The 25,339-nt window shown below is 52.2% G+C and overlaps 1 protein-coding gene and 1 long non-coding RNA gene across 5 annotated transcripts in view; one reads left to right on the top strand and one right to left on the bottom strand.

Annotated features, from left to right (window-relative positions):
* Ephb2 (EPH receptor B2) overlaps positions 1 to 25,339 on the bottom strand; it is a 179,010-nt gene that overhangs the window by 133,011 nt on the left and 20,660 nt on the right. The gene's annotated exons all lie outside the window — the stretch shown is intronic.
* LOC143442196 (uncharacterized) lies at positions 13,314 to 15,616 on the top strand. The gene is made up of 3 exons (XR_013110206.1): positions 13,314 to 13,393; positions 14,497 to 14,597; positions 15,040 to 15,616. It is a non-coding gene; the product is annotated as an uncharacterized LOC143442196 (long non-coding RNA).

The following is a 25,339-nucleotide window of genomic DNA, read 5'->3' as shown; positions in this document are numbered from 1 at the left end:
CAGGTGCTAGCTTTCCCTCCAACATCTGAGGTCACTTCCTGGACCTGTTTGGAGTGAGCCCAGGTTCCTACATGTGACCAGGAGACAGTCCCTTCCAGACGCGAGGAGAGCCACATCAGATGATGAGCAAGTGACCATGTAGTCAGCTGCTGAGCAGGACAGGCCTGGCCCACTACCCCATCTCTCAGCCCTACAAGAGGCTCCTCACTAGGAGTGGTGGCAGCAGGCACTTGGGGTCGGCAGGGGTATAAGACCCACTGGCTCTGGGAGTCGGGTTAAGAATTTCTGCTCTAAACTGTATCTAGAACCTCAGGCACCCCCTGTGCAGGCATCTATCGTGCTAGGGAAGATACTTCTCTTACAAGGTAAGGTAATTGTGGATGGTCCCCTCAGGCTGATGGGGGATCCCGACCCTTTTGCTTCCCACTCAGCCTCAGTGACCTCATCAGGAAAATGGGGGTAGTAAATACCGACTCAAGGGAGAAACTTTCAACCTAAGGCCTGCACTGCGGCTACCCTACAAATAACCACCACCCTGACTCCTGGAGGCCAACAGAGATGAGGACAGTAACAAGGGAGACCTCTGGGATGGGCAGTGGGGCCAGGCTAGAGCATGTGAACTTCTGGCCATGGTGTACCTCCCTGCTGCCTCTCTGAAAATCTGTGATACGACACACTACGGAGGCTACTTTCCAGAGTCCTGTCAAACAAATGTGGCAATGGAGGAGGCCCAGACAGGGATGGTGACTTGTCTGAGTTCTCCAGGGAGCTGGGGTGTGCTGGGATTCTGGGCATCACCCGGGGCTTTCTTCTTGCTACCTCCTTCCACAGCTTGGAGTCCCCTGGGCCAGGCCTGGCAGGGAGTGTTAGCTTGGCCTTATTTAAAGTTGCAATTATCTGTCCCATCTCCCGCTGGCTTCACTCCGCTCTCCAGGGAGGCGGGAAGACCCTGATGGAGGATTCAGAATGGGGAGCTCCTAGGGAATCTCCCTGAGGCTGGTGAGGGAGGCTGGAGTCCTCGTCTCCACACGTCTAGAGGACTTTTTCTTCTGTGTTCTGGGCCTCTCTCCTGGTGCTCCTGTCCTAGAAGCCAACCAGGCCTGCAGGGCTTGCACAGGATTGGAGGGATGGCTCCTCAGTCCTACAGAAGTGAATGGGTCTCAGCAGGCTAAGAGAGAAGAGGTTGTTATGGCACAGTGAGGGGGGTTGGGGGACATCCAGTGTTCAGCCGGATGGAGGCAGGTGAGACTGCACAGCCGGGTGCTGGGTGGTGGGTCTGAAAGTCAAGACGAAGAAGACAGAGATGAGAAGGTTGAAGAGAGCAGAATGGATCAGGGAAGGTCATGAGCAAAGGAAAGTGACAGTGACTGGGGTAGAGTTTAGGATTCAACACACTAGTGCCTCATGAAGGGTTGAAGTGTGACAGCTCTGAGCTGTAGACAGGAGCTCAGAAGAGGGCTGGGGGCCATGGGTCAGTCTGTAAAGCACGTGCTACAAGATGGTGGATACCAATATTGGCAAACGTTAGGATGGTTCAGATCCCTACCTGACTTGGCACAAAGTAGCCACTCGATAAAGAAAATGATACTACTGTTACCTCTGCAGACATGAGATCATCAAGGGCTCTCTTGTCAGTGGGACACAGAATAAAGACGTGCCCCACTCCACCCACCCCCCCATACCAAGACACCCACATCCTAACTCTCAGAGTGTGAACACTGCCTTAAATGGCAATAAAAGGACTTTGCAAGGATCGTGAGACAAGAAGATTGCCTTGAATATCCCCAGTGGGCCAGGTATTAGCCTAAGAGTCCTCGTGGAAGGGGACAGAGGGGCAGTTAGGGATGAGGAAGGCAGCTGGGGTCGAGGGGGATGCTATAATAACCCACTGTGGGCTCTAGAAGCTAAAAGCACAAGCAGACACTCCCTGGGGCTTCAGTGGGGATGTAGCCCCAACATCCACATCAGTGAATCCTAGTTCCCTGACCTCCTGAGGGATGTGATACTAATTTTGTGCTGCTGGGAGCCACTAAACTGAATCTGTGGTGATTTGTCACAAAGACGACAGAATGAATGTACCATTCATAATAGAGTTACTGTTGAGTTGTCACACCACCCCTCCATGTCTGAGAACAAGCAAGGACATAGTGGACCCAGGGTGCATCTGGCCACTTTCTCAGGATGGTGGGATGCTATGACAGGTGGATCTTCCACTATGGACCCAGTGTTAGCTACATACCAGGTCCCTGTCAGGGCCCTCATCTTCCAGAGGTCTTAAAGATAAGCCTAATTATCAGTCCATTCTACAGATGAGGAAATCAAGACCCAGAGAAGTGAAGGCAGGGCTTTCCGGGCTGACTTCTTGCTTGCCAAGGCTCAGATCGCTTCTCAGGGCCCTTCTCATTCCCAGGCTGCCTGGCTTCTGGCTGCTGGGGGCTGCTGTGTGGCTCTGAGGTCACTTCCTGCCCAGGACTCAGAGCCTCGAGGCAGGAGCACATCCTCTAGCCCATCCCATAGAGCTTGGCACAGCAACTAGGCAAGGAACAGAGTGTTGCAGAGAGCTGCCCTGCAAGGACAATTTGACATTTGGGGAGCTGGTAGAGTGCTTGCCTATCATGCACAAAGCCCTAGGTTCAATCCCCAGCACTGCGTAAAACAGGTAGAGTGGTACAAACCTACCATCCTAGCTCTCAGTAGGAGAAAACAGAAGGATTAGACATACAAGGTTATTCTATACTACACGGTGGACTTGAGACCAGCCTGGGATACATGACACTGTCTCAGAACCCCTACCCTCCAAAGGAGAAAAGCGATGGCACTCCAGGGCTCATGGGAAAGCTCTCCTGGATGCTGCCTGCTTCCTCCACACAAGCAGCTGTGTGGCTGGTGCACAGGGCTTCTGTAATTCTGCCACCTTCTTTCCTATTTCACCGTCACCCTCATGAGGTGTTCAAGTCATGGAGGGAAATGCTTGCTGGGTCACAGTCCTACAGGGAGGTCCCGATATCATGACGATCTAGAATGCCGGGGTTGCAAGAAGGGAAGAGCTTCCCTACGCCCTCCAAACCAGGAAGAAGCACCATGGGCACAGAAAGATCCCTGGCTTGCTTGGCTTCCAGGGATCAAGGCAAGGCGAGCCGGACATCCCATTTAGGGTTGGCCCTGCAGAATTCATGTGCCCTCCTCCAGAGACAGAGGCTCCAGGTGTACCTGGGGACCTGTGTCCAGGGCCTGCCCTGAGACATGCCTCTGACTCTACTCTCTCCTTTCTCGGTGAGGCCTCAAGGGCTAGGCACTCCACCATCCAAGAGTAGGAGAGCTGGGGCTAGGGTCTCAAGTGGTCCTTGGCTGGTGTTCTCAGGGCTACTGCCGGCACCCCAGCCCTTCCCACACACTCCTGGGAGACGGCCTCAGATGACTCCCGGCAGTGTTGGTGCCAGGCTTAGGGAGGAGGAGGCAGGCTGGATGTCTCTGCCACAGCAGGCCGCAGCACTTGCGCGGAATCCCAATTGAGCTATTTTTAATGTGCTTCAATTTTCATTTTCTTTTATTGGAAAACACAGATGGTGACTTGCTGCCCCTCATACTGAGTGGCGCTGGCAGGGAGGGAGGCGTGCGGCACACATGCGGGCACCCCTCCCAGTGCTGGGGAACCGGAGCCAGCACCGAGCTCTGCTGCTGCCTCTAGCCTCAGTTTACCCATTTGTGAAAGTCTAAGCTGATCCAGGAGATAGTGGCCGCTGTACACTGGCAGAAGCAGGCATCCAAAGTCAGGGCTCAGTTGCCAGAGAAAGAGAAGCTGAGTGTGTGGCAATGTTGGCTTTGGGAGTCGGGGGGCACCTTACTCAATCCCCAAATCAGAGTGGAAGGCTTCTCTCCATTTCACAGATGAAGAAATGGAGGCTCAGAGACCAAGTATTGTCCCAGGTTGCATAAGCCTGAGTCGGGCTCCAATACTCATTTCCCTAGGGTCTTTTCTGTCTTGAGTTCCCATGATGTATTCTCATGATAAAAAAGCAATCGTGGGCTGGGAGTTAATGCAATAAAGTCCTAGCTGTGAAAGCATGGGGACCCGAGTTTGTTTTTCAGAACCCACACAATACTACCCGGCTTTGCTTCCTCCAGCTGTCCCAACTGTAGCAACAATGGATGATGGGTCTCGGCTGGCAGTGGCTCACCGTTCAGGAGGACACTTTCAACAGCATTGACCCTAGCAACCCCAAGTCCCCACAAGACCAAAGTCACTAGAATCATGAACACCAACTGGCAATCAGTAGCTAGGTTCTGAATTTTGAACAAAGAAAATGATGCCAGAGCTGGCCGCAGACCTGCCCCAGGTACACCGTTGACTCTGGAGACAGATGTTAGCTCTAGGGTTCACTTGGCTGAGCTGTGTGGCTCTTCGGGAGTGCATTCACCTCTCTGAGCTTTAGCTTCCCTATCTGGACAAACGAGTCATACAGCCTGTAGAAAGACAGATTGAAAAGCCAGAGAATAGACATAGCCACCTTCCTAAGGCTGTCATTTTGACTGCCCCAGTGCCACTTTCCTAGGGATACAGGGAGCTGCCCAAGGCACAAATGAGAAAACAGGTTGCCAGGAGCAGGGTGGTGGGAAGTGATTTCCAGGAGCTTTGGATGTACTCAGCTAACCCAACATCTGGGTCCATTTCTCCCAGCCATATGAACTCTATGTGGCAAGTGCCCTGCCCCCTATAGTTAGAATGACAGGAGGCAGATTCGGGTGCTGCTCCCCAATGGCATGGCTGGAGTCATCTGCAATGGGGCTGTAGGGCCCAGGTAGAGCAAGAATAACTTGTGTGGGCAGCCAGGACTCTACCTGGACCTCCTGTCCTGTACCCACCAGGCCTCAACACCATGCCTGGATCTGACCACCACTTAAGTCCACAATCTACCCTGGTGGCTTGGCAAAGGCAACTGGGCTCCCTCTGTGCACCTACCTCACCCATACCCTGGGGTGTAACTCACTCCTAGCACCCCAATCTCACCAGACTATAGGAGTTGGGAGGGCAGGGCCAACGGAAAGGTGGACGAGCCAAGCACTGCCATGTCTTAGTCTTCTGTAAACGAGTGAGCTGGGCTGCCATTCCCATCTGCTCCGTGGCTTGGCAGCTACAAGGGCCTGATGCAATACAGAGCCCAAGTTTCTGGGCAGAGTGTCATCTAGGTGGGATTTTGGAGACACTCCTTGGCCTCTTTACCCTTTCTAGGCCATGAAATTTGGACTTGAGACTATATAGGCAGTGAGGCTATGGAGAGAGTGTGATGGCCATCAGGGAAGGTCTGCTGTTGATTAACCCTCCTAAACAGGACACCTTCTTCTTGAATAAAGGGGAACATGGAACACACCGTGGGGTGGGGGTAGTATAACGGAAGCAGCACTGAATCCTTAGTCCTATGGAGTCAGCTGGGACAGAGCCACAGTGTGGCCCTGGCTGCTGGTTGAGCTCCAGGCACCGCACTTCACAGTTTACAGAGCAGGTTCTCGTATTGCCCCATGCTTCCTTCCTTACAGCTGTCCTACAGCAGGGACACTTGTCAATCAGACCTTCACTGAGTGAGTGGTTACCACTGCACGGAGCAGAGCAGGGTGGATGCTAAAGGCGATGACATCAGGCCATCCAGCCATGTGGATGATCCCAGGTGGAGCAGGAAGACAGACCGTCGCTAAGAGCACACCGTGTATTAGTGAGAGACGCAGAGCCACACGAGCCTCAGTGTCTCCATTTTATAGATGAAGGAACTGTGGCTGTGTGTAGTCAAGGGTTTGCTCAAGGTCTGTGGGCATTAGATGTGATCTGGGAGTCCAGTGCTCTCCAGAAAGATGTGTGACAGTCAGAAGGCCAGCCAGGGCATAGCATGTAGATATGTTCCAAGAAGAAAGAGCAAGTGCAACGGTCCTGAGATATTAAGTATCCATGATTCCATCCAGTCGTTTTCTAATGTGTTCTTCAGTTAGCTAACTCATCCATCTGTCCATCCATCCATCCATCCATCTACCCATCTATCAATGTACCTGTCATCCACTCACCCACCCATCTATTTATCCATCTACAGATCCATCCATCCATCACCTATCCAAATCAGCTGGCTCCCTCCATGGGCACTAGGCTGTGTTCTAGAAGATGAGGATACAGATTGGTTTGACTAACTAGTTACTTCATTATAAAAGATTAATGTAGCCTCAGAAATGGGTCCAGCTTGCCTCCCTCCTGTCCACATGTTCCACAGGGAGCCACTGAGGCTCAGAGCTCAGAGGGACCACTTGGCTTAGGTAAGGAAAGACAACAAGTGAGAGGTGACACCGGCACTCCAGTCAATGTCTCTCAGTCCCCAACTGGCAGCTAAAATCCTGCAGTAGGCTCAGGGTCAGAGGCTCTGAGGCATACTTGCGCCCTGCTTGACAGGTGTCCTAGAGCCCAACTGAGAGTCGGTGCTGTGAGAATGATGGCCATAGACCTAGATTCAAGGAAGGCCTGGAACTCTTGTTGGCTGCTATGGCATCTCTGCTCATCCATTGCCAAGGACAGGGTCTTGGGACCTCTGGTAGGGTGCTTCAAACTCTCAGGAACAGGTGGCTAGCTTTGAGGATCCCAACACACACACACACACACACACACACACACACACACACACACACACGCACGCACACACACGCACACGCACATGCATGCACACACACAGAGCTTTTGGGTAGGGTATAGTTTAGTGGTGGGGCACTTGCCTGGCTTGAGGACCTGAGTTCCATCACTAGTACTGTGTGATTCGCTGTGTAAACTAGCTGTGTGTGTGAGGACCACCTGATGTCTAACGTCATCAAAATGACCATTGCAGAGAAGGACACCACCAGAATCTGTCCTGGGTCCCCTGCAGAGTAACAAAGGCTTTTGAAGAGCAACAGCTCTGCTCTTGGTCTCCCTTCTGAAATGTCCTTGCTCATCTGGTCAAATCTTACCACCTTTCAATGCCTGCCATCTTAGGGGAGACCCTTTCTGACTTCCCAACCACATATGCTCAACCTGGAGCCAGCCTGTACTGCAGCATTCTGGGAGCTCATCTGGGTGGACCCCGAGACTTCCAGCAGAAAGAACTCCCCAAGAACTCCAGAATATCCCAAGAGAGCACTGAGAGTCTTCGGGTCTATAGAGCCAGCCACTTGACACCACGCATTGTCAAGAAGAAGCCCCTCCCCCAACATCACCTCCACCATGCTCAGAGTTTTAAAAAAGAAATTCCTGAGTGAAAACAAAATATGCTTATTATGTGATATTGAGACAGTATAGCAGGATCTACAGTAAGAAGTCAAAGCCTTCTCCCCGGAGGTGGGCGCAATTAGTGATCATTTAGACATTTTGCTACACATTAAGTGTATTTTTAGAAGCATAAATGGGTATTTATTCCTTTGAAAGTCACAAACGGAATCACGTTCCTACTGAAGTTCACACTGCTTTTAACTTGCTTACAAGAGTCTTACACATCTGCCATCCCAGATACACAAGGTTCCGGAACATTCTACAGCTCCCTGCCGGTAGTTTGTATTTGTAACCCCCATCTACTCACCCCTCGGAGGTCTGTGAGGAGAAACTGAGGCTACAGGTGCTAACTGTCATGGGCCTGGCTCTCAGGAAATGTGGCTGGGATGTACAGAGTGGAATCGGGGTCAGCGTGTTCATGATGTGGACTGGAGAATGTCCTTAGCTCTCCCCTTTCCCAGAAGTCCCATCTTACCCGCCAAGGCTCCAACCTCCCCTGGTCACATCCCCCACACCTCATAAATCTACAGGCAGCCAGGCCTGCTCAGCTCAGCCAGGATGCCCCTGACATCCAAGATAGCACTATACTGGCAGAAGGTGAACCCAGCACTTGGACCCACCAACTGTCTCAGCCCTGGGCCCTGACCTGGCTGGGCTTGACCTGGGTCCCAGGTTAACCCTGTTCCTCTCTCTTGGGAACTCTCCTTCCCAGGCCAGCTGCCCAGCTGGGCTTCCTGCCTCCCTTGTGGGGCCTTCCCGACGCCCATCCATCCTGAAACCGCAGCCGCACAGACCGTCCTGAACACTCTCTTTATCATGTCCCTCCCTGACTGTGGCCTGCCAGTGGCTCCCCAGGGCCCGTGGGAGAGAGTGCAAACCTCTTCCCCCAGAATTCCTGAGCTGGCTGCAGCCCCTCTGGCCCCACAGCCCCCTACCCCAGCCACCCTGGGCTGTTTAGTCCAGCCATCCCACTTGGCATGAGTCCCTTTTCCTGAACCTCAACATGTCCGGTGTAGACGAGACTGCACCCTCCAAGGGTGTGGCCCTAGGCTATCACCAGGTTCTTAGACAAAGACCTCATCCCCTAGACTCTGAGGACCAGCTAAGAGGAGCCACACTAGCTCTGAATATAGCATTTGGCTTCTTTTGAAGACCAAACACCTGTTTCCTTCTCGATTCCTAAACCTAATGATATTAAAAATCCCAGAGAACAAACAGGGCATGTGCCAGGTCCTAAAAGATTATTTATTTAATCAACTATTTAATCTAAACATGTTTTTGAGAAAAGTAGAAGCTCATCTCACATCACAGTGGTAGAAATCAAGTCAGACAAAGTCAGAACAGAGCAAGGACTCCATCCGAGGCCTCCAGCTGCCCCTGGGAAGTGCCTCCGTCCTGAGCCATCCTCTCAAAGGAAGGCTTGGTGAGAGAGTTCTTATTCCTGGTGCACTGTATCAGGCCTCTAATATCAATAAAGCCCACCCTGAGGTGAGACGGACAGCGCAGTGGGTTGAACAAACCTTTCTGAGGCCATGGCTTCTCCTTCCTGGCCATAGCTTGACTGAAGGTAGCATCTGACCAGATGAATTTGGGCCCTTTCTCCCATATCTACCCACAACTGTTTCTCTGAGTGAGCGAGGTGGCTCAGTGAATAAAGGCATTTGCTGACCACCCTGATGACTTGAGTTCGATACCTGGGGCCCACATGGTAGACGGAGAGAACTGACCCCCAGAAGTTGTCCTCTATCCTCATACATGTTGTAGTGTGTGCACATCCCTTCCCCACAGTAAACCCATAAATGCAATCAAAACTATTTTTTAAAACATTTCCTGCTGTCTGTCTGTCTATCTGTCTGTCTGTCTGTCTGTCTGTCTATTTAGTGGTAGAAGCAGGACTGGGGAGAGCTTACTGAGTAAAATGCTCACCTTGAAAGCACCAGGAGCTGAGTTCAACTCTCAGAACCCATATAAGACACCAAGATGTGGTAGCCCAGGCTTGTAGTCCAAACATGGGGCAAAGGTGGAGACTGGCAAGAGTCTTGGGGCTCACTGGCCAGCCAACCTAGACCTGATCAGTGAGCTCCAGGCCAGTAAGAGATCCTGTCTCAGAAAAAAAAAAATCCAAGGTGGACAACACTGAGAAACAATGCCTGTGTGTGCATGCACACAACACACACACACACACACACACACACACACACACACACACACACACACACACACCAGTCGTTACAAGTGAGCTTCAAGGCACTGGGAGCCACACGGTGACCCATCTCCTCTTAGGACAGTCTCAGGGATGTAGTGGTACCCACCACTGCACTGGCAAAGGCTTTGGTATGAGAAAAGTCCCCACATTCCAGTTCTCCCATATCCTCAAACAGATGTGTCCACTTGGCTGCTGGAGCTGATGCTCACTCTGGTGCTCACTGGTCTTTAACAGAGCATGAAGGCTGGGCAGCAGCTACAGAGTCTTATTAGACATGACTTTGGGGCTGCTTAGCCTGCAGATACTACTTTTCCTCGACCCCAGGGCCCCTCAGGATGCTCACAGCACAGGGGACCCTGGGAGCATCTGGGACAGAGAAGGAAGAGCCTTCTAAGGTGCAAGTCTCCACAGTCCACACCTGGTTCAGCTCCCAGTGTCTGCCATCCTCTGGGGTCCCCTCCAGCCTCACAGCCTCTCGCTTGCACGGGGCCCAGCAGCGGCTGTGAGGACAGGCTGGAGCAGACACAGGCCACTGCCTTGCGGACCGCCGCAATATTTATAGTCACAGTTACCTTCTGTTTGTGTCAAGAGACATCAGGCTTTATTTACAGCACGGATGTGGCCTTTCCAGAACACACGGGCTCTTTTACTCTAACAAATAGAAAAGTGAGTTATTTCTAGAATAGCAGCAAGAACATGGCCCAAGATGCTAACGACTAAGAGGAGAGACCCAACAGGGAGCCACATGACAAAAGGACTTCAGAGCCCTGTGAGGCCTAACTCTGTCCAGCATGAGGGCACAGCTGGTATCTTTGTGGGCTGTGAGAGATTCCTGGTTAGTCTCTCCCCAGCAATGATACAAGAGGTCTAATGTCATGGTACCTGGGGCTACCTCAGGGCCTAACACCAGCTCAAATTCAAGCACTTGGGGCCTGGGTCAGGGAACAGGATGGGGAGCAGGCTAACCAAGTCTTCCCTCATCTCCCCATCCCACGCCCTTGGGTCTGAGAGGAAGACATGGGGATGGGCCCCATCCCCACATCTGGAGCTCGTTATATCGGGGCTGGAGAGACGTAGGATACAAATGGGTCCGGCAAGGGTTTAGATAAATACGGGATGATAGATCCGCACCAGGCTACGGAGGGGAAGTGTGGGATGTTCCCGGAAGACGCTTAACCTTGTCAAGCTGGCCGACAAACTGTCCCCAGGGGGCGTCTACTCAGCAGCTCATCTTTTGCTTCTGCCCCACGCAAAGCAGTCCCAAGTGCAGCCTGGGGGTGGACACACCCCCAATCTCAGGACTTCCAGCCTCCTCCTGAGGCCAGGCCTGAGCCTGGAACACACTCAATTCCCTTTCTGCAATACTCCAGGAAGCCCTCCCTGACCACCCAGGCTGGCACAGGGTCTGAGGGTAACTCACTTGCCAAAGCCACTCGGAGGACCAGCAGAGCCTGGGGGGGGGTGCAGATGTGTAGTGACCATATGGTCACCATCAAGTGCCCACCACAGTGCTGTTCATGTGCACCGACCTGAGCAACAGGCTTCTCCACAGCCACCTGGGAAGGCAGCTTCACTGTGTAGACAAGGGGTCTGAGCTCAGAGAGGTAAATCCCTTGCCCAAGGTCACGCAGCCAGGAATCTTGGGTGGCAGAGCTCTGACTCTGGCAGTCTCATTCAACACTGAGATACTTCATCCCCTAGGAGGGGGATGGGCTGAGATTGGTGGTTGATCGATAAGTCTAGTGGTTGATTGGTAAGTCAGAATGCCACTAGAGTCAGGCCTTCTCAGAGGCTGCACAGTGGCTCCCCACCTCCCATATTCCATCTCAATGTGGAGACTGCATGGGATGTTTCTAAGGACACTCATCACACACAGCCTTACAGAAGGCATCATTTGACCAGAGAGGAAACCAGGGCAGAGAAGGGACACATGGAGCTGCCAGGGTCCAGTGTCCATGCTCACTGGGTAGAGTTCCTGACCAGGGCTCATTTGGGGAGAAGCCAGGTTTCCTAGGGGTCTCTGCCATTGAACCTCGTCAATGATCTGCTTCCTGGGACTCTCATGGAACAGAAGGGCAAGCTGGCAGCTTCCATCATACTGAAATGGCCCCTGTGGCAAGGTGACTTGGAGAGAAAGTCAAGTAAAGACACGGCCTGCCTTCTATGAGACAGGCTCCCTTGGCTTCCTTTGTCCTTCCAAATCCAGGGAACATAAGAATAGCTAAGCTTGGAGGGGCAGCCATCCTGAGGAGGGTCCACTAGGACCAGAAACAGAATCTGAGTCTGGGTAAGCTCACGTTTCCCAAGGCTGTGGCCACAGAAGCTTCTGGGACACCATGGTGGTGGGTATGAGGAGCTGGTTCAAGCCAGAGCTCCTGGCTCCCTCCACAGAAGGCGGGCCTTGGGAGAAAAGGTGACACAGAGGCCGCAGGGGACTCAGCTGTGATGACTACCGACTGGGCTTGCCTATCCACGCCATGCCAGGAGCAGCTGCGATAAGGATCCTGTTAGCAGGACACTCCTGGGCAGGTGAGCACACTCCTAGCTCCTGCCAGCTGCCTCAGCTCAGAGCACAGGAAGCAGACAGCGTGGGTGGTAGGCGAAGGCCACTCCCAGCTGCCCAGGCCACTCACAGTGCTGTGCAATCTTTGTCAGGTCTCTTTCCCTTTCTGGGCTCCAAATGTCCTTTTCAGCCAATGAGAGAGGCCCAGGCTGGCTAGCATTCCTCCAAATTCAGTGGTTGCTATAAGGCTTCTGGCCAAGTCTGCCATCACACGAACTAGGCTATACTTTCAAGTTGACTCACCTATTTTTACTGAAATAAATTCATTAGTGAAGGGAAAATCAGGTTAGTAGCGTAACCAGAAAGCACTAATCCTTCTAACCTGAGGGAGTTTGGGTTCGGAAGACAACTGCCTTGGCTTATGATGTGACACACAGCTATGCAACCTCAGGTGACTTACCGTGTCTCTCTCCATGCCCTGGCTTACTCATCTGACAGCCAAAGCTATGAGGAGTTCCAAATGCAAGGTGTGCGTGTGCGTGTGCGTGTGCGTGTGTGTGTGTGATGTGTATGTGTGTTTATGCCTGTGTGTGTCTGCCTGTTGAGTGTTTGTGTGGGTCTGTTTGATTGTGTGAGTGCATATGAGTGTGTAAGTGGTATGTTTGAGTGTGATGTGTTTGTCTGTGTATGTGGTGTGTCTATCTGTGAGTGTGTGTTTCTGTGAGTGTGTATGTAAATATATGATGTGTGTGTGTGTATGTTTTGTGATCTGTGTGTCTGTCTGTGAGTGTGTGTGTATGCAAGTGGTATGTGTGTGATGTGTGTGTATGTTTTGTGGTGTGTGTGTCTGGGTGTGTATGGTGCCTGCCTATGATTATGTGTGAGTGTGTGTATGAGTGTGTAAGTGGTGTGTGTGTGTGAGTGTGTGAGGTGTGTGTATGTTTTGTGATGTGTGTGTCTGTTTGTGTGTGGTGTGTCTGTAAGTGCACGTGCCTGTGAGTAAATGGTGGTGTGTGTGTGTGTCCCTGTGCGTGTCCGTGTGTGTGTGTGTGTGTGTTTGTATTGAAAATGCATCCTCTGAACTGTGCACAACCCCCGGAGACGATACCCTGGCATTCTGGCTCTCTAGTGGGGTCTGTGCAACAGGTCTGAGCTGGAGCCTAGCTTTCTCCAATGAAAAGCAGATTAGGGGCTGTCAGAGAGGTGTTAGAGACGCGTTGGCAGGAAACAGACTTTCTCCCTGAGTGTGAGTAATCGGCAGGTGTGGGGGACTGGGACGGGGCCTTTCTCACCCAGTGACTCAGCGTTATTCAATGCCACTTCCCTGTTCCCCTCAGCCCTCTCTGCCCGACACCCTGGTAAACATGAACACAGCACGTCTGAAGTCTGGCTCCGAGACCTGGGGCTCCAGGTGAGGAGAGAGCAAGCCAGTGGCACCTCAACCTTGCCCAACAACTGCTCCCGCTCCTCCTCCTCCTCCTCCTCCTCCTCCTCCTCCTCCTCCTCCTCCTCCTCCTCCTCTTCCTTCTCTTCCTCTTCCTCCTCTTCCTCTTCTTCCTCTTCCTCCTGTTCCTCCTCCTCCTCGATCCCATTTTCCTCTTCCTCCTCCTTAGTCCCAGCGCATCAAGGCCAGGATTTTTCTGTTTGGCCCCTGTATGAACCTTCCTCCTACATGCTCACACAAGGACACCCGCCAGGTAGAATCTAGGAGTGTAAATTTTGAATTTGAAACTCCACTCACGCTCGCAAGCTGTGTGGCTTGGGGCTAATTATGTCTTGCTCTGTTCCGTTTCCTCATGGCTGTCAAGCTAACAGTCTAAGAGGGCTGTGGGGTAGCACAACGTCACATTAGGTATTAGCTGAGGGGCCTAGTGTAGTGCTAGGCACAACACACTCAATGAATGACGGCTGCTTATGCTATAAGTAAATCTTATAAGAAAGTCCTATTAATCCCAAGAGGCTGTGCGATCTCCGCCCAGTCTTTCATGTGCCTGTCTACTGGGGTGTTCCTCCAGGGCTGGGACCATAGACACAGTCTCTAGCAGAGATCTCAGACCCAACGCACAGCTGAACTCTGGAGACCCCTGTGGATGGGAAGGTGTGTCCATCTTTCTCTTTTTGGGCCTAACACCTCTCTCCTTTCTCTCACTGAGGGGCCAGGACGGACACTTTTCTGGGAACTAATGAGATGTGGAACCAGAGACAGCAGACCATCTGGGGATCTCTGGGTTGATACCTCACTCCGAGTCCCTCAATTCACTTCTGGTTTCTGCTCCTGATAAGCTCAGCCCTGGCTTCCTTCGTTGGGACAGAAAATTCTAGAAGGAAATGCATACCAAGGTCACTCACTGTCTTGCACTTGCCATTTTTCCAGGAGGTCACAAGGCAAAGCAAAGCACAGGGGGATAACAGCAGAATCCCATAGGCAAAGGGTTCTGTCGGGTACTCCAGAGACAACTGAGGGGAATTTAATGCCTATTTGTACATTAAGAAAAAGCACAATGATCATTCCAGGTGAGGGAAGGAGAATGCAACCATGAACCTTGGTTTCCTGGAAGCCAAGGAGAGAAAGGAAACACGCTGATGGGAAGATGACCGGAAAGGAGAAAGAAAGAGTAAGAGTGAAGACCCGCACTGAGTATTTAATCTGCTCTCTGCATTAAAAGCTGGGGGGTGGGGGGTGGGGGCTGGAGAGATGGCTCAGTGGTTAAGAGCATTGACTGCTCTTCCAAAGGTCCCGAGTTCAATTCCCAGCAACCACATGGTGGCTCACAACTAACTGTAATGGGATTTGATGCCCTCTTCTGGTGTGTCTGAAGACAGCTATAGTGTACTCATATAAATAAAAAATAAATAGATAATATTTTTTTTAAAAAGCTGTGGGTTTAAAAAAAGCTCAGGGTTACTTTGTAACCCCGAGATGGCTCCAGTTTTCAATGAGACAGGAGAGTAAACAGTTAGTGGTGAGGCAGGATTTGAATGGGAAACTTCAGAGTTATCCTGGTCCTCTCCCATGATATGGTTCTCTGGGGTGTGTGGTATTTTTTTTTCTCATAGATTTTGGCACAGAGAGGTGAAGCAACCTGCCCAAATATGCACAACTCCTCAGTGACAGCAAAGAGACCGCCCAACCCATTGTCCCTTCCCTTAGCAGACTGGCACTTCTCGGCACAACCTGGCATGACAGGTTCCCAAGCTCATGCCACCCACCAGAGTAGGTAAACAAATCCCTTCCAGGTGAGGAGACACTCATGAAGTTCCCCCTGGGGCTGACGGTGTCTGCCTGTTTGCCCACTAGCTGCCCCTGCTGACAGAGACCTGGATGACTGGGGGTCTGGCGATGCCAGCTCACAGCCACACGCCACACCACAGGGTTTGTCCTGCTTCCCTGGGTGGTTGACTCATGCGGGTCCTTCTACATTAGTCCGAGCTGTGTATGGCATTAACACCTCAGCTTTCAGAGTCACAGATGCTCTGGATTGGCCCTGTGAGTTGACATGGAGTGGCTGGTCACCAGACCCACCCAGTGTCTGTTTTTGCAAGCCACTTCCCTACTGGAACACCACCAAGGACTAAGTGATATAATCCAGGCAAGTACTTAGCATAGTGTTTTGGCTCAGGGGCCTGGCTGAATACTGCAGCTCTTATGAGTGCAGTTAACCTGGCTCAGACCTGCACTTGGTCCACAGGTCATGGTTACTGACCAGGAGGACAGGTAGACAAGAAATAGCCATGTTTAGGTTCCAGCTTGGAGAGGAGGAGAGAGCAACAGGCTGTCTCTGGCACCAAGTAGCTCTTGGAGAAACCCACGTTTCAATCTCAATCTTGCCTCTCATTTGCTGTGTGACCTGGGACCAGCCAACCCCCCTCTCTGTGCCTTTTGTAAAATAAGAGGCTTGTAGGCTTACTGGCTCTGTAAATTGTTTCCTGAATCCTTTACTTCGCTTAGGGCACCGTGGGGTGAGAGGCAAAGCAGGGTGTGTCCCAACTTCCTTCTAGAAGGCACAAAGACAGGACTGGGCAAGAGGAAGGGCTCACACCTGAGGCTGAGGCTGCAATCAGAGTCCCTAGTGGGAAGTGAGGACGTGTGAATGTGGCCTGGACAGAACTCATCTATGTCTTGGCCCTTCCCTTCTCTGGAGAGAAGGGTCACGGGAATGGGGGTAGGAGGAGGGATGGGATGTAGGCGCTGTTCTGACCCACTTATCCCTTGCAGGAGGTCTGGACTTGGAAAGGCTTCCCAATGGCCTGAGAGGCAGGACACAGTGGGTGGTCGCTCCAGGACGCTTGGCTTTGCATTGCAAAGGCCAACTCACCCCCCACCCCCACCCCCTCACCTCTGTAAAAAGCCAGGCTGGCTTTGGGATGCTCCAGAGCCAAGCCACCCAGGACTTCACCACACCCCTCTGCCCCCATCAGACATCCTCTATCCTTTGAGCCACCAGAAGAAACAGAGGCTCCTGCCAGGCCTCCATCTGAGTCTCTCCCAACCACTGTGTGCGTCATCCCCGCTCTGTGAGCCAATCCAGCTCCTGCTTCAGGATCCCCGAGCCACCTCTTCCAGGAAGCTTTCCTTGCTCCTCACCACCAAAGTCACAAACCACAGCACAGCTATCCCAAATCTCTCGTGACCCCACAAGGGCTCCTGGCCCTTGGCAAAGCACAGACCCAGTGCTCACAGTAAAGGCTACAGTTTGATCAGAACACAGCTGACTTGATTGTGTTGGAGGCCTTCCTCTCCTGGTGGGATGATTCATGGAGAAGTTCAGGATCACCACATGGGCCAACAATGAGAGGGTGGAAGTCATGGTGAGACGGGCTCTAAGAGAACAGCGGGGAAAGCCGGATTTTTGAGGCTGAAGCCTGTGATGCCAACGGCTTAAGAGACTGAACCGAAGGATTCTGAGTTCAAGGCCAGCCCAGGGAACTTAGTGAGGCCTTGACTCAAAGTAAAAGCTAAGAAGATGGTTGGGTGATGTAGCTCCTACCTGGGAGCTGAACCGCCTCCAGCTGGGCTCACTGAGAGTAAAGAGAGCTGGTCACTGGTGTTGGAGGTCAACACAGGTCATCTCTGAGCCCAGGTGGTTACAGTAACCTAAGGGGCCCAGGCTTCAGCAAATCATTGCTTCACAGAGGCTCTCCTCCTAAGGGGCTGCATGAATGTCACTACCTCTTGTAACTAATGTCACCAGTAACTGACGCAAAGGATGCTAGGGAAACCTGGCACTTGGTCCTCTCCACCCACAAATACAACAGCAAAAGTGCCCAGACCAGACAAACCCTCACTGGCTCTCCTAATCTGGGTGGGACACAGTGTGGAGTCCCTATTCCCAGCCCTGCTCGCCCTACATTCCTGCTTCATTCTGCTCTGGCACAAGGCCCACCGTGAATGCAGAACGGACTGTCTGTCTCCAGCCTGCCTCTTCTGGGCCTCCCCCTACTTTAGCCAGCGACTCGCCACTCTAAATGCTTCCTGGGGCCAGCAGAGCCCCCTAGCTCTGAGGGAGAAGCCAGGGACAGGACATTGGCCTAGCTTGGAGCCTGTCTACCCAATCACCTTTGATATAGGCTTCTCAATGAGCCTCAGTTTCCCCATCTGTGGGTGTAGTGCCCACTGTGTGCATGTGCCTTGGGGGCACAAGCCTGCTTCCATGCTGAGTCAGGCTTCCCCTGAACCACTGTGAGTCTGGTTTCCTCACTCTGAAACAGGAACACAGAGCCCCCAAGACCTAGGTTTGCCCAGGCAGGGGATTGCCCTCAAGGAAAGGCTGATGAGATGGGCTCCTGGAGAAAAAAAGAAGTAGGTGGGGGTAGGGCAGCACCCTGACTTCCCAGCCTCTTGCGCACATTCCAAACATGCCAACAGGACAAGCAGACAGCCTTAGTCTCCCACCCCAGCTAGCGGCTAAGTGCCTACTGTGTGCCTAGGACATGTACAGACATCCGTGGATGGACACTTATCTCCAGAGGAGAGACAGGAGGCTCAGGATTTAGATAAGAAGGAGACTGCAAGGCGGATGGAGGAGGGTAGCTAGGCTCTGGGGAAGTGTCTTCAGGCATTTATTTAGCAGGGATAAAAAGGTGTGGATGTCACGGTAGGCAGACAGGCCCCAGAACAAGGCACTCAGACAGGATCCAAGGACAGATGTTGCCAGGGCCAGGTGACCCCACTACAACCCCTAGCAGGGTCTGCCTGAGAATACATCTTTGTTGCCCTGGCTGCTGCTGGTTTGGAGGGTCAAGGGGGTGTCTGTAAAGGTGGGACCTGCCTTCTACCACCACAGGGGAGCCCCAGGGGAGGCAAAGTGTTGTCAGCAATGGGAAGCAGGGTGCATGAGCCAGATCTCCACCAGAGGAAGCTTGCCACCTAGGGGCAGCCACATCCCTGCCATTGCCCCATGGGCCCCATAGAAATCGCTGAGGGAATAAATTCATGTATTCTGGGGGAAGTATCTGCTCTGCTCCCCACTTACTGACTAGAAAATGAGAGCTGGACACAGTCTGAGGCTGATGCTGTTACTCCAGCTCTGGGCAAAGGGATCATGGGAAAGAGGAAAAGGCAGAGACACAGGGAGCCTAGGCAGAGGTGAAGGAAGAGAGCTGAATTCAAGCTCACACAGACAAGGGACTCAGGGACCTAGGCCTGAGCTGCAGTCACTTAGTGGGTCTCAGTTGAGTATGGCGCCCCCAGGGGACACCCGGAAATGTGCAGAGTGGTGTGACGTGGCTCGCTTGGTAGAGTGCACGCCTAGCACACTCAATCAAGGCTCTTCCTTGGCTTGATCCCCAACAGCTCATAAAACGGATACAGCAGTATATGCCTGTAAGTCCAGCACTTGGGAAGTCGAGGCAGGAGAACGAGGGAGTTCAAGGTCATCCTCAGCTATGTAGCAAGCTACGCGTGCCTGGCAACACAAGCCTCAGTCTCATGCAAAGAGGCAAGATTGCAGTAGGACCTAAAAAGGCCCAGAACTCTCTTAGCCATTCCAGTATTGTCCCAGCCTAAGAGGACTATATGAAACCCCAGGGCCACAAACCAGCCTTCGTAAGGGATATGGGGACACTGTGGTCATCAGGGAGGGTACTTGAACATTCCATGGCCTAGAGCCTGGGGCCCTTAACATGCAATGGGCAACAAGTACATCCTTACTAAGAGAGAACTATGCTAGTAATAGTGATCTTGCTTAAAAAGAGAGAGATTGACACCTACTCACTCCCCAATAAAGAAAGGAATGATAGCGACTCCAAAGGCCAGGGCTCTCACCCAGGGAGAGGGCCTGCTGCCCTGATTCCAAGGAACACTGTCTCGGTCACTGGGGACCATAAACTGAACGCAAGGAGTAACTAAAGGCTCAGGCAAATCATTTGGGCCCCGAAGCTTCAAAAACAGGGTTTATTTAAATAATCCCTTGCCAGGCCTCCCAGCCTCAGCGCCTGGCTTCTCTAAGGATTTATTTTGTAAAAATGTCTCTCTCAACAAGTAAGGCATCCTACTCTGAGCCGATGAGGGAATTCTCCTCTGAATTCAAAACCACAAACTCCCGGGCAGCCCTCTGCAGCCTGAACCCTTTCTGCAGAGTCAGGCTGTGAGTCAGGGCAGAGCCATGCTGGGCTGGAGGAGGGGCACGCTCCTCTTGGCTCTCCCACTGCCCCAACTGTGACACCCTGCTCTGAAGGGAAACAGCTTGGGATACCTGGATGCCCATGTGGATGGGCATGTCTCCTCCAATCCTGGGCTTTTCACAGGGCTGAGCATCCCCCAGCCTCAGAGACCAGTCAGTGGTGTTTGGCTCAGGAACATATGAAAAACATAATATAATGGAGAAAGTGTGCAAGGAGAAGGAGCAAAGGTCACAAGGGTAACTGTGCAGCTCGCCTGCTAGAGTGCCTAGCATACATGAGACGCTGGGCTCTACCCCGAGTTAGTCCAGCATAAACTGCATATAATGATCTGGGCCTGTAATCTAGCAATCCCAGCACTCCAGAGGTAGAGATAGAAGAATCACTAGTTCAAGATCATACTTGGCTACACATGGAGGTTGATGCCAGCCTAAACTACATGAGACTCTGTCTTTATACATACGTACATGCACATATATTATAGAAATTAGAAATTACTGGGACCCCAGTATGGCCTATGGTGCAATGGAGCCCCCAAGAGCATGCTGGCTCATGGCCAACCCAACCTTCCAGACGTGGTTCCAGGGTGACCTTCAGATGACAAGGAAGCACCCTGCCCTCGTAAACACCTCTCCTACATAACCATGACACTTTCAAAGCTTGCAACAAGCCTTACCTCCCAAAGCTCTACAGCAAAGGCCTGACACATAGTAGGTCTTCAACAAACAACTGTTTAGTACAGGGACGAATAAGTGACTAAAACAGGCAATGGGACATATATATTAAAATAATTACTGATCAGATGGATGGACAAACAGATGAACAGATGGATGGATGGATGGATGGATGGATGGATGGATGGATGGATGATACATGGATTGGTGGATGGATAAATGGATAGATGGATGGATACATGCATGAGTGGATGGATGGGTGGGTGGGTGGATAGGTAGATGGATGAACGGATGGGTGGGTGAGTGGATGGGTGTGGATGAGTGGATGGATGGGTGGGTGTATAAATGGGTAGGTGTGTTAATGAGTGGATGAGTGGGTGGGAGAATGGGTGGGTGGGTGGATGGACAGATGTGTGGATAGATGGGTGGATGGATAGATGGATGGATGGACAAATAAACGGACAGATGGCTAGCAATGTAGTTCTAGAACAAAGAAGCACAAGGGACTCTCCTGGAGAGTGAAGCCCTGGCTCTGCACATCAGGGATGACCAATGGAAAGACACTTTGCTTCTACAGCCTTGGTTTCCCCACCTGCACCGTGAGAACTCATGGGGCTACATGACACCAACAGGGCCAAGCTGCTCAGAGACAGTGCTGCCGCCCCATCACCATTGCCATGATGACAGCATTGAGGGTCAGGGGACCGGAACTCTTAGGGTTCTGGGGACAAACAGAGGCAGAGGTCAGAAAGGAAGGGGCAGTGGAGGGGTTTGGGATGGCTTGGTAAGGAATGTGCTTGCCACGCAAGCCTGAAGTCAAGAAAATGAGGTAAGATGTAAGATCCCAGTGCTGGGGTGGAGTCGGAAAGGTACCTGGGCTTGCTGGCAGCTTTAAGTTCAGTGAGACTATCTCAAAAAATAAGGTGGAGAGAGAGGAAGACAGCTGATGTCTGGCGTCCACAGCCATGCCTACCTACATGCATTTGCACATGCAAACGCGCGCGCGCGCGCGCACACACACACACACACACACACACACACACACACACACAGCTAAAACAAGGAAACACCTAGGCTCTCCAGAGCAGACAGTCATCAGAGTTCTGTATAAGCTGTTCAAAGGGAGGTGCTGGGTCACAGCCTCCAATTTCACTACCCAAAATGGAGATTTGGGGTCCTGTCACCCTAAGAGTGGCTTCATCCGGCTCTGTCGGGTCTATAAAGCGTGAGAACAGCCTGAGTATTTTGATCACTCCCCTCCCACCTCCACAGGCTGGTGGGGGTGTCACACGGAGTTGTAAACGCCTCTAGGATTGAGGGGAAGTTATTTTTAGGGGCAGACAGTGTATTCCCTCATTCATAAAACATGGGCTAAGAACCTGCTGGGAACAGCCCTGTGCTGTGCCCTAAGGAACTAAGATTTGCGATGAGAGAACTCAGGTTTCCGGCGAGCAGAGGGGCTGATGTGGAAGGACCCAGCCATACCTCACTGTTCCAAGGCCATCTATAAAGCAGATGTGGGTTGAAGACCAGGGGCAGGCAGAGAGCAGGTCACACTCAGGAGTGGACCTTGTATTGGGCCTTGAGGGCTGAGTAGGAGCTCACTACACAGAACTGAGAGAATAGCAGCTATGGCCCGAGTAACTGGGTGAGGGTGGGGTGGGGCTTATGACACAGACGTGTGAAGATTAGTTTGTGAATGAGAATGAACAGGACAGGAAGGATTTCACCCCAGAGGCCAGGCCATTAAACATCTGCCCCGCCACCACCACCCTATTTTTTTAAGTCAACAAAGAACAGAGGCATAATGAGGGCTGACCTTCTGGTCCTGCCTTCGCCATTAAGGTCAGGGAGAGGAAGGGCGAGGCCTGAGGGCAGGTGGCCACTTTAGGGACAAAGGAGTGAGGTATGGCCAGGGGTGGAGCCTAGGCACAGCTAGCTCTAGCCTACAGGAACTCCAGGCAGACAGAATAGGAAACTGAGGTACAGGCTGAACCCACTGACTCCTAAGGGTTTCTGAGTCCCAAGTTCTTGGTTGTGCTTTTGCCTCAGGATCTACTTGGAGGTCATTACCAAGGTGACTTACTGCTGAGTTGTCCCCCAAGCCACTCCTCCGCCCCTGCTCTGAGGGGCCACTGGGTTGGGACAGGCTGGGCCCTGGGCCTGTGCTTGGAAGCGCTATTATCCCGGGGCCTCCCGCAGTCTTGGGAAGAAAGGCTTCTCTCTGAGAAATAAGCCCCGCCCTGGCTAGGAGGGCAGGCAGCTTTATTATCGGGTGCTGACCCTACCAGTGGCCTGAGGCCCGCCCCAGGCCCGCCTCCTGAGGCCATGGGAACCAGACTGCCCACCCCCAGACACCTTTCCACCCTCCAGGGAATCACTTGGGGCCCCAAGGCACTGGGGTGGGGGAGGATGGCTCAAGAACCTCTACTTAGACCCATGAAGGGGACTAAGAGAGCTGTCTTGGTAGGTCATAGGGCACAGACTGTGCTACTGGGGGTGGCTCTATACCCTGCTCCCCATACCAGCCAAGCACTTCGGTCTTTTCCACAAATGTATCCTTTACACCAGCCGGCTTGGTCAATCACTATTATCTTTGTCTTTGATAGTGGAGATCCTGGGCTTCTGGAGATCCTGGGCTTCGGGCACACGAAGCATGTGGTCTCCCCTGCACCCAACCAGCACCTATCACCATCTCTAGCAGAGGTTCCTCTGTGCCAGGCTTGGTGACTCTGTATTAGACTGCCATCTCATTTAACTCATGGGAAACTCAGGCTCAGCAGAAAGGCAAAGCAGCCCTCAGAAAGTCACACAGCATGTAAGGAACTGAGGCAGGATTTAAACTCACGATTCGAACTGTGGATGGCTTCATGCTTAACCATCACACAAGATCCTCTCTGCCCCCAGACTGCTTAGTCGACAGAAGGCAGATGGCAGATTCTTCATCACGTGGAGCAGGAGAGATTCAGACTTCAGTGTAAAAAAAGTGACAGGGTACCCTGCCTACCCTCGGGGGACTCCAGGCCTGGTTGGAAGCAGGTTCCTTCCCCTATACCCCCTCCTAAGGCAGAAATTACCAGTGACTCCCACAGAGCTCTAGTCTGACCACAGGGAGAGAGCTGCAGTAAGATGTTCCCACGGCCACAGTGAACAGGAAAGTGGCCTCTACAGTCAAGCAGGGCCTGCTCAAAGCTTCCTGTGTTCCCTCAGTGGGTGACACCCCCTTAGACCCTCAACTTCCCTACCTTACAAAGGTGTTAGGAGGTGATGATTGAAAAGCACCCCCAAACCTGGGCTCAGTTAGACCGTGCTGGCTGTCACAGCAATGGTATAGAGTCATGCACGGTAGCTTTTGAATTTTGTGAGGCCTCGCTGGGTACGGTGGCACAGGCCTATAATCTGGGTGTCTGAGGCAGGAGACTCTCATGTGTGAGTCCAGTTGGGGCTATGTAGAAAGAAAGCTAATCTTATCAAAAGTACAGCCAGGCACAGAGGCGGAGATGCCTGTGATCCAGCAGTCAGGGAGGCAGATGCAGGGGGATCCCTGTGAGTTATTGGAGGCCAGATTAGTCTACTTAGCAAGTCTGGGGCCAGCCAGAGGCTCTATAGTGAGACTCTGAGACAAACAAAAATACATTAGGGCCAACAAGATGGCTAGGTGCATAAAGGTACCTGGCATCATGCCTGACAACCTGAGTTCCATCCACAAGATCACACAGTGGAAAGAGAGATCTGACTCCTGAAAGTTGTCCTCTGATCTCTACATACACACACACACACACACACACACACACACACACACACACACACACCATGATACACATGAGTGAGCACACAAATACACACACAAGATAAATAAATGATATCTAAAAGTCTGTGGGTGTGTGTGCATGCATGCATGCATGTGTGTGCGCATGTTCATGCGCACCTAAAAGTTTCTGGGGAAATAATTCACAATTTCAGCATTTTCTCAAAGTTCTTTATGGCCCAAAGAAGTCAGAAGGCACAGCAAGGGCAGCCTCATCCCTGCTGTAGACAAACCTCTGGGTCTGTATCCCCACAACGCTGATCCTGTCTCTCCAGGATGTTAGAGATCTACTTGAGACCACAAAGGTGACAGGACACTGTCGACTGCCCTACCTGGGCTGTGCTAGAGGGAGTTTATCCTGCTGCCAGGAAGCCTGGCAACAGCAGGATGCTCTCCAGTCCCTAGAGAGGCCTGAGAGGGCCTCAGGCTTGCCTGACCACAGGGGACTCCAGAAGTGTGGCTATAGGGTGTATGGAGGTGGATGCGGGTGCTGCTATGCTTTGGCCATGGCTATTCTGCATGGCTCCTGGCTCTGCCCCACCAGCCCTCACCTGTCCATGTACTGCTATGTAGAGCATGGGCTTGAGACTATACCCAGTTATGATTTTCAGGCTGTGTGGCCTTGGGAAGAACTGAACCCCTCAGAGACATTAATTCTGCCTACACCCCATCTTGCTATGTACCCCAGTTTCTGGCTGGTTTCAATGTCTCCATCCTCCCAAATACTGGGATTACAGCATCTTCTGCTCCCTCAGTCAGAGAGCCAGGAACCTTTTTGATTGACTGAAGGTACAGACTTTGTAGCTAACTCGGTTAAAGCAGCAACACTGGGCATCAACACAGCCAGTGCCGACTTGCTAAATCCAGCTTCTATGGCAGGTTAACATGGCATCTTGCTTTGGTCAACCCACTGCACTACCCTACCCTCTGTGATCTTGGCCTCTCTACCTCTCTAAACATGTGGGCAGAGGAGGAGAAGGATGTGGGGAATCTGGGCAGTCTTAGAGTAGAAATCAGAGCAAGTCCTTGCACTGTCTGGAGCCTCAGTCTCCAGGCTCAGCTGTGATACGACTCACAGCTATATTTCTATTCAAAAGGCACAGCTACTCCGGCAAGGGCATCGGCCAGGACATGAACCAGCCACTGTGAAAAACTACACACACCTCGGTCTTGCCACCGGCAGTGGGTCACAGGGAATGAGCCTCTGGATGCTGCAGAACTGCACATGTACCAGTGGGTGCCCAAGGCCTCTGGC

Source organism: Arvicanthis niloticus, chromosome 5 (genome assembly GCF_011762505.2).
Source record: "Arvicanthis niloticus isolate mArvNil1 chromosome 5, mArvNil1.pat.X, whole genome shotgun sequence".
NCBI lineage: Eukaryota > Metazoa > Chordata > Mammalia > Rodentia > Muridae > Arvicanthis > Arvicanthis niloticus.
Note: the sequence above shows the minus strand (reverse complement) of the source record. Positions and strands in the feature narration are given on the sequence as shown.